This window comes from Triticum urartu, chromosome 7 (assembly GCF_003073215.2).
Source record: "Triticum urartu cultivar G1812 chromosome 7, Tu2.1, whole genome shotgun sequence".
NCBI lineage: Eukaryota > Viridiplantae > Streptophyta > Magnoliopsida > Poales > Poaceae > Triticum > Triticum urartu.
In genome coordinates, this window is record NC_053028.1 from 150,350,326 (window position 1) to 150,363,172 (window position 12,847).

Below are 12,847 nucleotides of genomic sequence, written 5' to 3' on the forward strand. Positions count from 1 at the left end.
AAGGTATTCATACAACACCCACGGTTGAATATTGAAGTGTTCCTGAAGAGGACGAAGGATGTACGGTCAATCATCCATAGGCACAGGCCTAAAGTTACAAAGACCTTCAACCTCAATGTAGGCTCAATATTCGCCTTCTGCCTCAACAGTTTTCCAGATAAGATACATCTGTCTATGTACCATCTATGATGCTAATTTCGAAAGGTTATAGATGTGGCATATGAAACTTGGTCCTGGCGTAGTTGTGTAATGGGGTAGCTGAGTGCTGAAGCTATATGATGTTGTACTCTGATGTATTTCAATTATGAAAACGAAATATATTGTGTGCTTAATATGAAATGTCAATTAGATTAATAAATGGATTATGAATAATCGGATAATTAGCCTGCTAATTGGGTTTCGCTATTGCAAACAGTTGTTGAAAAAATACCGTGGGCGATGACCTCAGGCAAGACACACAGTTTCTAGGAATAAACCGTGTTGGATCAATGAACAATCACACACGACTTTCTCTTGAAAACTGTTTGCATTACGCCACCTTGCACAAACATTTACCACATAAAAATTTTGTGTGATGGACAGCCTTAGCCCCATAGTTTCTTCTACAGACTGTGTGTGATGCATTCAATAACGCAAACGATTTAACGGGAAAAATTGTGTGTGATGTACCTGTGAACAGAAATGTTTTCCTTGGAGCGACTGTGTGGGATGTACATATGAATGGAAATGTTTAGCGGGGACTGACTGTGTGGGATGTACTTGTGATCAGAAACAATTTCATCGTATAATTGTTTCTTTAGCTCTACTGTACATATTTCCGTATTTGAGCAATCGCCGATCGCACACGACCTCATTTTACCGAGCATGTGTGCCAGGAGGGAATAACCTCGATGGTTTCTGTGTCATGTGGGAAGGACCCCCTATCGCCCACACTCACTAGGCGACGGTTCCAAATGCCGTCGAGGAAAGGGGTTAAACCCGTTTGTATAGGACCGACGCGTACCAGTGATATCTATTAATTGCAACTGGTATTGGTAAGATTGAACTGGTGAGTTCATACTTGATAAGTCCTGAGAGCTAGTTGATGGGGCACTTCATCTTGGCCAGAGCCCACCCAAAGTCAGCGGCGGTTGAGTCGAGCTCTTCCTCCGGTCGAAGCGTGGATCAGTGCCGCCGACATGTGTACCTAAAAGAAGCAAGTAAATGTTAGAAGCCGAACTGCAATTGCCCAAATGATGTAAAATATTGTAAGACATGGGATGCAGCTAACCTCATCGACAAACAACAGCATCGCCTATTATGGCCCTGTGTAAGTACATGCAAAGGCATGTTAAATACAATAGGGTTAGCATCCACCAAAAATAGCAAATGGGCAGCATCTCTAGTACGTATATCTTCATTGCAAAGAGTAGAACGGTAGCAAAGGGACAAATTAAAAAATGGATACAACTGTTCATTGCAACAAGCTTAATAGCATCCTAAGTCATGTTTTGTAGGTTTGTAGCCATTGAAATACAACTATTTGAAAATGGATACAACTGTTAATTGCAACAGGCTTAATAGTCATTGAAACTGGTATTGATAATAATGCAATTGGCAGAGTTAAACATCACAAGGAATGTGCTTTCAGAGCAGAGAATGGCCTAGTTGTCTATAAAAAGCTAGGGAAATAGCTAAAACGTGTTAGGCATGTTTACTACAACATGTTTAATACATCGACTGTACAAAACATATCCATTAATTGCAACTTGTATTGGTAAGATTGAACTGGCGAGTACATACTTGGTAAGTCCTGAGAGGTAGTTGCTGGGACACTTCATCTTGGCCAGAGCCCACCCAAAGTCAGCGGCGGCGGAGGTGAGCTGTTCTGGGTCGAAGCGTGGATCAGTGCCACAGACATGTGTACCTACATGCAACTAGTAAATGTTAGAAGTTAAACTACACTTGCACAAATGATGTGAAATACTGTAATACATGGGATGCAGCTAACCTCGATGGCAAACAACAACATCGGTCGTTATGACCCTACATAAGTACATGGACATGCATGTTAAGTACAACAGGGTTAGCATCCACCAAAAATAGCAAATGGGCAGCATCTCTAGTGATCCTGAGTCATGTATTGTAAGTTTGTTGCTGCTATTGGTGAAATTGAGCTGGATAGTTAATACTTGAACATCACACATTGTGAAGTACTGAAATAAACAAGGCACAAACATGCTTAATACATCAACCGTACAAACCATAGCCATTACAAGTGGTATTGGTAAGATTGACTTGGTCAGATAATACCTGGTAAGTCCTGGGGGGTAGTCACTGGGGCACTTCATCTGGGCCAGAGCTTGGACCAAGTCGGCGGTGGCGGAGGCAAGGTGTTCCTCCGGGTCAACATGCACAATGGCCATCGTGCCATGGACCGCCATCAGCTCCTCGACCTCCACGTGATATGTGGTTGGGCTTGCACGATGATGCTCAGGAGGTAGGCAGTGGGGATTTGGAGGCATGAGGATGTTTCGCAGACGTCATTTAAGCAATCAGGTTGGGGCCATGATAGAGATTGGTTGGTTACCTGACTGGATCCGAGCAGAATGTCGATGTGGTTGAAGCTATGGTTGCGGCAATGGCTGTTTGAGCTACCAGCAGGGGGTGGGAGGGGGAGATACTGAGGAAATTTGATGGGTGGGGATGTGGTGGGAGGAATAAATTCTGAAATCGCGCGCCTAATGAGAATTTTGCTATGAAACTTGAAACTTGGTTGCGGGAAACACACAACACATACGAAGCACGTAAAATACCCGTGTGCAAGAAAAGAGAAAATTCGCAGATCCCGTCTCCAAAAAAATGTACACGTGTAGTTGATTTTTCAGTCAATGGTACGCCTGGTTTATTAGGAAACATCACACAGGTAACTAACTTATGGATCATTAACGCAAAAAACGCACACGGGTATGCCATAGAAACCGTGTGTTTTGTGATCTTCTAATAATTCTTATATCTATTTGCATCTCCAACCGCACCTAATTTCAAAATCTCTTTCATTGTATCAGGATTACTCAATGTACGTGAAGGAGGCAAGGTGACACCCAATGAGAAATCATTGGTTTATGAAATGCAATCAAGTGTCAACCTGCCTCGCTCGCGTAGCCAGATTTTATCATATGCAACAAGAGAGAAGCTTGCTGCCATCCGTCGGTGCAGCAATTTAAGCTGGTGTGTGGCCAACTCCTACGGCGAGGTGAGACTAAAAACTAGCTGCGACCAGCTCTAGTCTCCTATGGTGGCTGTGGGCGGACGTTTCGGGAGTATTTAGGGCCGGGGTGCGGCTACAAAACTTCGGTGAAAACATGCTAATCAATGCTCAAAGCCCTCAAAGGATGCGCTTACAGACATTTTACGTTAATAATAGATAGTACCAACTTAATGTACTAGTGGTAATTTGCTCTAAGACTAGTACGTATGAAGTACTAGTAGATGCTCATAACTAATTATACAAATTTACGGGCGACACACAACTAACTACTTCTCACATGCTGCCATCGGGGCATGCTGGCCAGACGCCGGCGTTCTCCTTCCTCGCCTTGCAGGTGGCAGCCCACTGTGCTTCTATCACTGGCAAGCTCTCCTCAGCACGACGCCTGGCTCTTCTTTCTTATGGCAGTGGGACTCTCTTTTCTTGATTGCTTTCTGCCTTTTTCCGCTCCTTCTGTGCAGCTTTGGCCGCCTCTAGATCCACCGCCCATTTGGCCATGGCAGCCTCAAAGTCCGCCCACGTAACTGTGTGGCCGCCGGCGGCGATGAACTTGGCGCTGCGAGATGCCATTTCTTCCTTACCATATGTGCAGTCGTGGGCGGCGAGGAACGCAGTGCGGTGGGATGCCATCGCTTCCTTACCAGTTACTGTGTGCTGCGATGCCATGACCGACGCTTCGAGAGAGCTCTAGGACGTAGTGGCCATGCAGCTATACACTGTTGTGGGTTTTAAGAGCTCAACGACAACCGACGAAGGAAATTTGGCTTCCCTTACGATTTTTCTCATTCATTATGGCACACGGTTCATCTCCGTCGCTTTCGGAAACAGTGTGCACTGAGCCTATTGTGTGTTGCGTTATGATTGGCTAGAACCCCAGCAACGCGGATCACGCATGTGCACTATAGGATGCGCCGCGATCGAACAACAATCCACGTCCCTCACATCACACCCGTGCAGCTGTAGCTGGATTAGATTTATATGCGCTAAATGCCTAGAAAATGCACATAATCCCCTAAATATGGTAAATGAGCCCGAAAAAATGCCAAATTGGAACACGGTGATTTGCATGGTGTATGTTCGTCATAGAGAAAAACTCCAGGGCAAAGAACAAAGAAAATTTGGATTCCCCTTCAATATTGGTGATTTCCCTCTCGAAACCATGGAACTTCCTCGGTGATGGTTGGATTTATGAAGGGCGTGCATGACGACATAAGCCAAACCTTCTCAATTTTTTACCAGGGGATGGTGAGGCCATACCATGGCATCATGCCAGGCATCATGTTTTTCACGCATTGATTTCATTTTTTCTATAGTTGAAAACTCAACAAACAAACGTTTTTGGTTGACTATATATTGCCACACATTTCATCGAAATATCTGCCCATTTATTGTAAAAGGCATGAGAATTTTCTAAATGGCATGAGCATGGTTTTCCAGTCCATTCTTGTGCACCCTTTGGTGCATGGTTTGTTTGAACTTGAATTATGTGCGTTAATGCCTAGAAAATGCACATAATCCCCTAAATATGGTAAATGTACACGAAAAAAATGCCAAATTTGAACACGGTGATTTGCAGGGTGTATGTTCATCGTAGAAAAAACTCATGGACAAAGGACAAAGGAAATTTGGATCCCCCTTCAATCTTGGTGATTTTCCCCATGAAACCATGAAACTTCCTCGATGATGGTTCAATTTTTGAAAGGCGTGCATGACGACATAAGGAAAACATTCTCAAATTTTTACCAGGGCACAGTGAGGCCATACCATGGCACCACGCTAGCTGTCATGCTTTCCAAGCATGTATTTCATTTTTGTGTAGTTGTTAACCTAGTAAACGACGCGTTGGTGGTTGACTATTGCCACACATTTCCTTGAAATCTCTGCCCATTCCTTGTAAAGGGCATGAGAATTTACTAAATAGCACGGGCATGGTTTTCTAGACTATTCTTGCGCACCTTTTCAAGCACCAATTGTTCTTTAATTATGTGCATCAATGCCTAGAAAATGCACATAATCCCCTAAATATGGTAAATGAGCCCGGAAAAATGTCAAATGTGAACACGTTGCATTGGAGGGGGTATTGATTGTTGGAAAAATACTGAATGACAAACTATGATGGAAATTTGGATTCCACTTCAATCTTGGTGATTTCCCTCGCAAAAGCATGGAACTTCATCTGTGATGGTTCGGTTTTATGAAGGGTGTGCATGACAACGTAAATCAACCTTCTCAGCATTTTACCAGGGCACGATGAGGCCATACCATGGCAGCATGCCAAGCGTCATGTTTTTCAAGCACGTATTTCATTTTGCTATAGTTGATAACCCAGTAAATGACGCGTTTGTGGTTGACTATTGCCACACATTCCCTTGAAACCTCTGCCCATTGCTTGTAAAAGGCTGAGAATTTACTAAATCCCATGAGTATGGTTTTTCCATGCCGTTCTTGTGCACCTTTTCTTGCACCGATTGTTTGAATTTTAATTGTGTGGATTAATGCCTAGAAGATGTACATAATCCCCTAAATATGCTAAATGAGCCCAGAAAAATGCCAAATTTGAACATGTTGCATTCGAGGCGGTATGTTGATTGTAGAAAAAACTGAATGACAAGATAGGAAGGAAATTTGGATTCTCGCCCCCTTCAATCTTACTGATTGCCCCCTCGAAACCATGAAAATTACTTGGTGATGGTTCGATTTATGAATGGCGTGGACGACGAGATAAGCCAAACCTTCTCAAATTTGTACCAGGGCATGGTGAGGCCATACCATGGCACCATGCCAGCCGTCACATTTTTCAAGCATGTATTTCATTTTTCTAAAGTAGAAAAACCAATAAACGATGTGTTTGTGGTTGACTATTGCCACACATTTCCGTGAAATATCTGCCCATTCCTTCTAAAAGGCATGATCCTGGATTTCCATACCGTTCTCGTGCACCTTTTCATGCACCGATTGTTTGAATTTGAATTATGTGCATTAATTCCTAGAAAATGCACATAATCCCCTAAATATTGTAAATGAACCTGGAAAAGTGAAAAATTTGAACACAGTGATTTGACGGGTTTATGTTCATCATAGAAAAAACTCATGGACAAAGGACAAAGGAAATTTGGATTCCCCTTCAATCTCGGTGATTTACTTGTTGGAGATATTCCCTAGAGGCAATCATGTATGATGATATTTCCTATGTGTTTATGAATAAAGATAGTCCTTGGACATTATCAATGATATGTATCAGCAAGTACGTGACTTGTTTGTGGGACTATGCATCGTATGATGACTGTCCTAAAAGGTCCCTAGTCGAAAGGGCTGTGTGGACGCGCAGCCGACTAGACTAGCAGATGACATGGTCGATGGCTTGGTCTCACTAGCCATGGAGCATTGGATGCTAACCAGATAATATGTACTTGGGAGGATCTGGTCGGATTCGACGTAGTTGGATTCGAGTCGAGATAAGGTCCGAGTCGGACAGACCCAACTCTGAGACGCAGCGATATGTCATCTGTCAGTCTCTAGTACAACATATGTTATATGTCCTAAGACCTGAGTTGGCGCATGTGCTCGGGATGGTGACAGACTTGCTTTGGGCCGACCAAATGCTACTCCGTGACTGGGTAGTTACAAAGGTAGGTTTCGGGCTTGTCCAGACCCATGTTGCGAGACATGGTCGAGCAAGATGGGATTTGCCCCTCCGATCAGGAGAGATATACTTTGGGCCCCTCATGTGATCCGACCAGGATAAGCATGGCCATGCGACAAGGATTATGAGATAATCTGGTTTGTGGTCGGCATCACTAGAACGAGAAAAGAGGTTGGGCTAGCACAAGGATGACATACTCGCCTTGAGCCCGACAACATATATCGTGTGGCAAAAGGAATGGAAGTATGAGGTACTGGCTCGCCTAACCAGCTTCATAGTCTGCTTGGTGTTCGGCATGCCTTGCTAGGAGACGCTACCAACCATGCAGTTCGGAGGTGATCCGAACTGCGACCAAGCCGGCTTGAACCTAAGGGGTCGCGCGCTTAAGGGAAGGAACCTACGAGGTCGGATCCGAGGACATTGGTCGGATGTGATCCGAGCTGTATTCGGATTGTGGCCGAGTAGACTTATGGGCTTTAGGGTCCGTGCGAGGCCCAAGTGTTGAGCCCATGACGGAAGCCTATATAAAGTGGGGTGCGGGACACTCATGCGATTGATCACTTCGGTGTTGTATCTACGGTTTGCATGTGTTGCGAATAGACACCTCCACTCGCCACCGGTTGTGTGATCGGACCTAGCAGTCCGCCGCACGATGTTCCTCCTGCACACACAGATACTGTTAGAGGCGGTGCACTTGCAATGTCCGGCGAACTTGTACGTGGGAACCGACGACCGGCTGTTCGAGGGAGATCGAACGAGGAGGAGACGATCGACGTGGACGCGCTACCCCAACTCTTCTTCCGCTACAGTGCACTGCGCGTCTAGTGGTAATGATTTGTGATCCATCTCCTGTAGCATGTTCTTGGTTGTTTTGCGTGTAGGAAAATTTTAATTTGTAGTCGACGCACCCTACCGTAGAACCCAACAGTGGTATCAGAGCCTCTGCTATAGGATTTGGATTCAGATCGTATGCATATTAGATATGTGGAGGCGGCCGATGAGATCTGTTGTCGTTTATGAGATCGGCTATGTGCACAGTTGATGAGATCAACTGCACATGGGACCGCCATGTGCGTAGCGCCTTGTATTTCGTACACGATCACTCAAACCGGTAGAATGCGAGTAACTTTGTTTTGCAGGTTTGATGTGAATAGTGTGGCTCATGTGTATGTGATGCATGTGTGTGATTTATAGGCAACCCAGAAGTCCATTACCATGGACACAGCTATTCGAATAGATGATGTTAAGCCTACAGGGGTGTACTTCCTCACACACGCTCTCACCACTTACCGCCGTTTACATGACATGTACTCAGCAACCTTCAAGCGGAAGCCCAATGAGGGTGTCAGCCACGGCCTACCTAAACACTCAAGTCACTAGTCCAGGTTTATCGCCTATCCAGTTTCCATCCGCAGGGAGTCCGGCCGAGGTTTCCACATACGGCCCCGGACGATGTGTACGGGGTTCCGAGACACCAAACGGGCCCCCAGCATGCCCGGCCACGGTGTATCTACCGCATCATAGCCCACCCCTAGGGTCAGCGCTATGCACGGCCGCCAATACATATCCTATAAACACCAGAAACTAGTTGCAACTCCTGGACAGAGGACAAGGGTGATCAAGAAGCCGAGAGGGTCCATTGGTTTCGGGCCCAATGCGTGGTAGTAACTGTTTCATGGATCACAAACACAGACCTCAGTTCCTGAGGACGGCTTCAATGAGACAACCCACCATGTACTCCTACATGGCCTCTCACCGCTACCTTTACCAAATCGTGTTCACACACTTAGCTCTCAACAGTAGGACATGTTTACACACCTTCGATTCATCCCCGATGAATCAGACCTGACTCGACTCTAAGCAGTAGCAGGCATGAAAAATAAACATGAATGAGTGGGCACATCAGGGCTCAAACAACTCCTACTCATGCTAGTGGGTTTCATCTATTTACTGTGGCAATGATAGGTCATGCAGAGGAAAAGGGTTCAACTACCGCAGCATCTAACAGTTGAATCGTTGTTGTCCTAATGCAGTAAAAGAGAGCAGGAGCGAGAGAGTGGGATTGTATCGGAATGAACAACGGGGTTTTGCTTGCGTGGCACTTCTGAAGATATTATAGCTCTTCATTGGTGTCATCGAACTCATCGTCGAAACCACGTCTATCGAGAGGGGACAAATACCGGCAACAGAGAAAGAAACACAATCAATGCAATGCACAATACGATGCATGATCATGACATGGTAAAATGAGTGTGTTGGGCTAATGTATCTACAACCAGATGGGTTTGAGCTATTTTGACCAAAGATGCAAAGTTCAAACTCATTTGTGATCTTAAATAGTGCTTATCATGTTTTTGCACTAAATAGCAAGTTAACTTGTTTAAACATGCATGAAACCAGTACAGATGGATAGATTGGATTTTTCTGATCATTTTTCATATATAAATCTTTGCATTTGGAGTTACAGATTAATTCTATGAATTTTTGAAGTTTGCAACATTTTCTGGAATTTCCTATATAAAAATAAATCCATAAAATTCTTATTGCATCAGCATAGCGTCACTGTGACGTCACCAGGTCAACGGGGGCGGTCCAGGTCAAACCTGACCTGTGGGTCTCGCATGTCAGTGTCATCACTAACTTAACGGAGTTTCTTAGTGTTAGATTAAGCACTAATCTAAGTTAATTAGCACTAAACTAAACCTAACTAAAAATTAACAGGGCGGGCCCACGCATCAGTGACCCTGGGGGGGTCAAACACGGGTCAACTCGCCAGAGTTGACCCGCGGCTCATCACCGGCGAAGCCAGAGACAGCGGAGGGCGTCGGGTTTGCTCCTTCGGCGACCAAACAAGTGGCGGAGGGGCTCTGCATGGAGCTGGTGCTCATCCGCATCCAACGAAGCAAGCAGCAGTGGCTAGGGTGGTCTACAGCACTGACAGCGTCGAGCTTTGCGGCGGCCGGAGCTCGGGCAATGGCGGAGATGGCGCTACAGGCGGCCGTGGGTCAAGCCAAGGGCACTAGTGGGTTTCCCTCGCTCGCCCGCATCCAGAGGAGCAGGTGGGTGGCTGTGGGGGCACCGGAGCTCGCCGGAACGGAGCTCGCGGCGGTGGCCGGAGTTTGGGCGCCGATGAAAATGATGACATCATGCACGGGAGGGTCAACGGGTAGCACCTAAGGTTTCTACGGGCTCTCACAAAGCTAACGGGCATAAGAACGGGACCGATTGGCCACCGAAGCCTCGTCAGCGACGAGCTCGTGCGGCGGCGTGCTTCAATCATCAAGGGGGCGACGGCTACGGCGATCAAACGGAGCCGGGGAGAGGGGGAAACGGTGGCGGACCTCACAGCAATCACGAAGAGGGGCTCGGCTTGCTCGGGGATGACTTGGCGACGGCGAATTTGTCGATGGAGTCCGGCGGCCGTGCTCGGGGAAGATGACTCGTGGTGGCGATGTGGGTCTCCCGCGGTGGCGTGGCTCAGGGTGGAAGAAAGAGGGGGTCGACGCGGAGCCTCTCAGCCGGTCAGAGAAGCGAGGGAGAGGCGGTGGCCGCGGTGGTGCACGTCGGCGGCGACGAGCTCCGCTCGGTCGTGAGAAAAAGAGAGAGAGCAGAGAGGGGAGTGAGGTCTAGGGAGAGGAGGGGAAGCGAGAGGGAGCGTTGGGCGTCTCCGTGGCACATCCAGAAGAGCCGGGGCGTCGCGGTGGAAGCAGGAGCTGGCGCGCGCGGCGACCACGCGCCCTGCCTACTGGCGTGAGGAGGAAGACGACAGAGGGGGCTGCGGTGCTGGGCTGGGCTGCATAGTTGGGCCGCCAGGTGGCTAGGTGAGCTCTTCTCTCTCTCTCTCTCTTTTCTAATTCTTTCTGTTTTCTATTTTCTGTAATTTGTTTTGATTTAGTTTTAGACACTAAATCATTTTTGTTGCTTCTGATAATTCTTGTAGGGACTAGTTGGATTATTCCAAAGCCCTTCACCAAAGATCAGAATTATTGGACATATATTAATTAATTAATAAATATATATCCAATTGAAATAGTTATTGATTTAATTCAAAGGCCCAAAATAAATATCTCTGAGATTCCAAAAATATTGTTTTAAGTTTTACCTCTTGCCAATATTTTCAGAGACTAAGAGGAACATTTTCTTGGACTTCTTTGAAAAGATTTTAATGTTGATTATATTTGAAGTGATTTATGAGGGTTTCAACTAACCTCAATTCAACTTTCAGAATTTAGATATGATGCATGATGCTCACTCAGGTAATTAGCTAGAAGCAAAATCTAGGGTTGTGACAACTCACTCCCTCTAAACAAGAATCTTGTCCCGAGATTCAAGACGTGAGGTAAGAAGACAGTGGGAACACCGATAAAGAATCTTCACGATCCGATTGCCCTTCTCGAAGATGTTGATTCATTGCATCATGTCGATCTTGACATCCCCGCTTTTGAGATCTTCATCCACGCGATGACGACAGAAAGAAACTATACTAGGATTGATCTTCTCGAAGATCGAGCTATACAAGATCCACTCGCGGAATGAGATGTTGAAACATCTTGAGTTGAGACACAGAACACATCGAGAGGGATGGAAGAACAAACGACGGGGTTTGATTTTGGTGGGCAACAATCCCATGCTTAGCAAGATGGTGGATGGCGTCGTGGTGACGTGGCAAAAATGGCCATGATCTCGTAACAGGGCACCTTGGGAAAGGTGACTCATTGGATTGTTCCCTTAAGTGGCAAAAAGAATTACTTTTGATCCATAGCTCATTGAAACTCTTTATACCAGCCTAAGGCAAACCACAACAATCGTTTGGTGGAGTACAAAGGGATGGCATACCCGGACTAGAATGGATGATGTGGACTACCTTGTTGAAGACAATGCAATGGATGATTTTTGCCTATCATCAGAAATGGATGGGACCCATGGTAGGACCACTTTTGAAGATGATACTGAACAACAATTACTAAGAATTGCAGCCCATGGAAATTTGGTACAATGGCGGTGCAAGCTGGGAACAAAATGCAAATGTGGGAGTGTTCTAACCATCATATCTGCCTGAGATTCAGATCGGGTTAGAAACAGGATACTTCAGACTCAACATGTCTGAAAAGAAGAGTTGCAACACAAATCAACGAGATGACGTTGCAAGATTCTCGGAAAATGAACTACGATAGCAAGCTCCAAAACATGAGCTGGTCCTGCTAAACACATGTGAACACGTTGTCATAGACAAGCATGACCACGTAGTAGTCTTACAACAAAACACTACCAAGTTCTGATTGGGAACCATCATTGGAATAACGAAGTCTTGTGCATGTCCGTCTGGGCCGTTCCGGATTAGCGCATGAACTTCTTTTCTTTGAACAAATCAATCAGTCTCTTGGTGTGCTAGGAAATACCGATGGGATGGAGGTAGCTAATCTCTCAAGCCATAGTATACTTCGCACGTGCATGACTGACTTGGGATGATTCCCGAGGAAGCAAAACTAAGTTTCTTGAATTCACGATGGAAACTTGCACGTAATGCACGTGAACTTGGAGAAAGCAACTTCTTGCACCAAACATATACCTCATGAACGCAACATGAAGGCAATGGTTACAAAGTTCCCAATACTAGCTTAATGTTCAACATGAATCATGGGCAGACAAAATGTTGCTGATGGGCTCAACAGCAACTCATCGGAGTTTCCATATCACTGGACTTCCACCATCATGTGAGCACAGTGATAGCATTGGTCAGACCAAAAGATGTAATGGTGTATGCTCGAGGGATCAACCACGAGTAAGACAACATTACGAACATCGTTGGTTCTGATTTGATTTGATGATAGCCCATACTCAAATCAAAGTTTTGATACGCCAATAGATCCAACAAATGATCACAGGGACCAATCGATGAAGATATCATCTATCTTCAACACACGCGAATATATCCCTTGAGATGAACTAAGCTG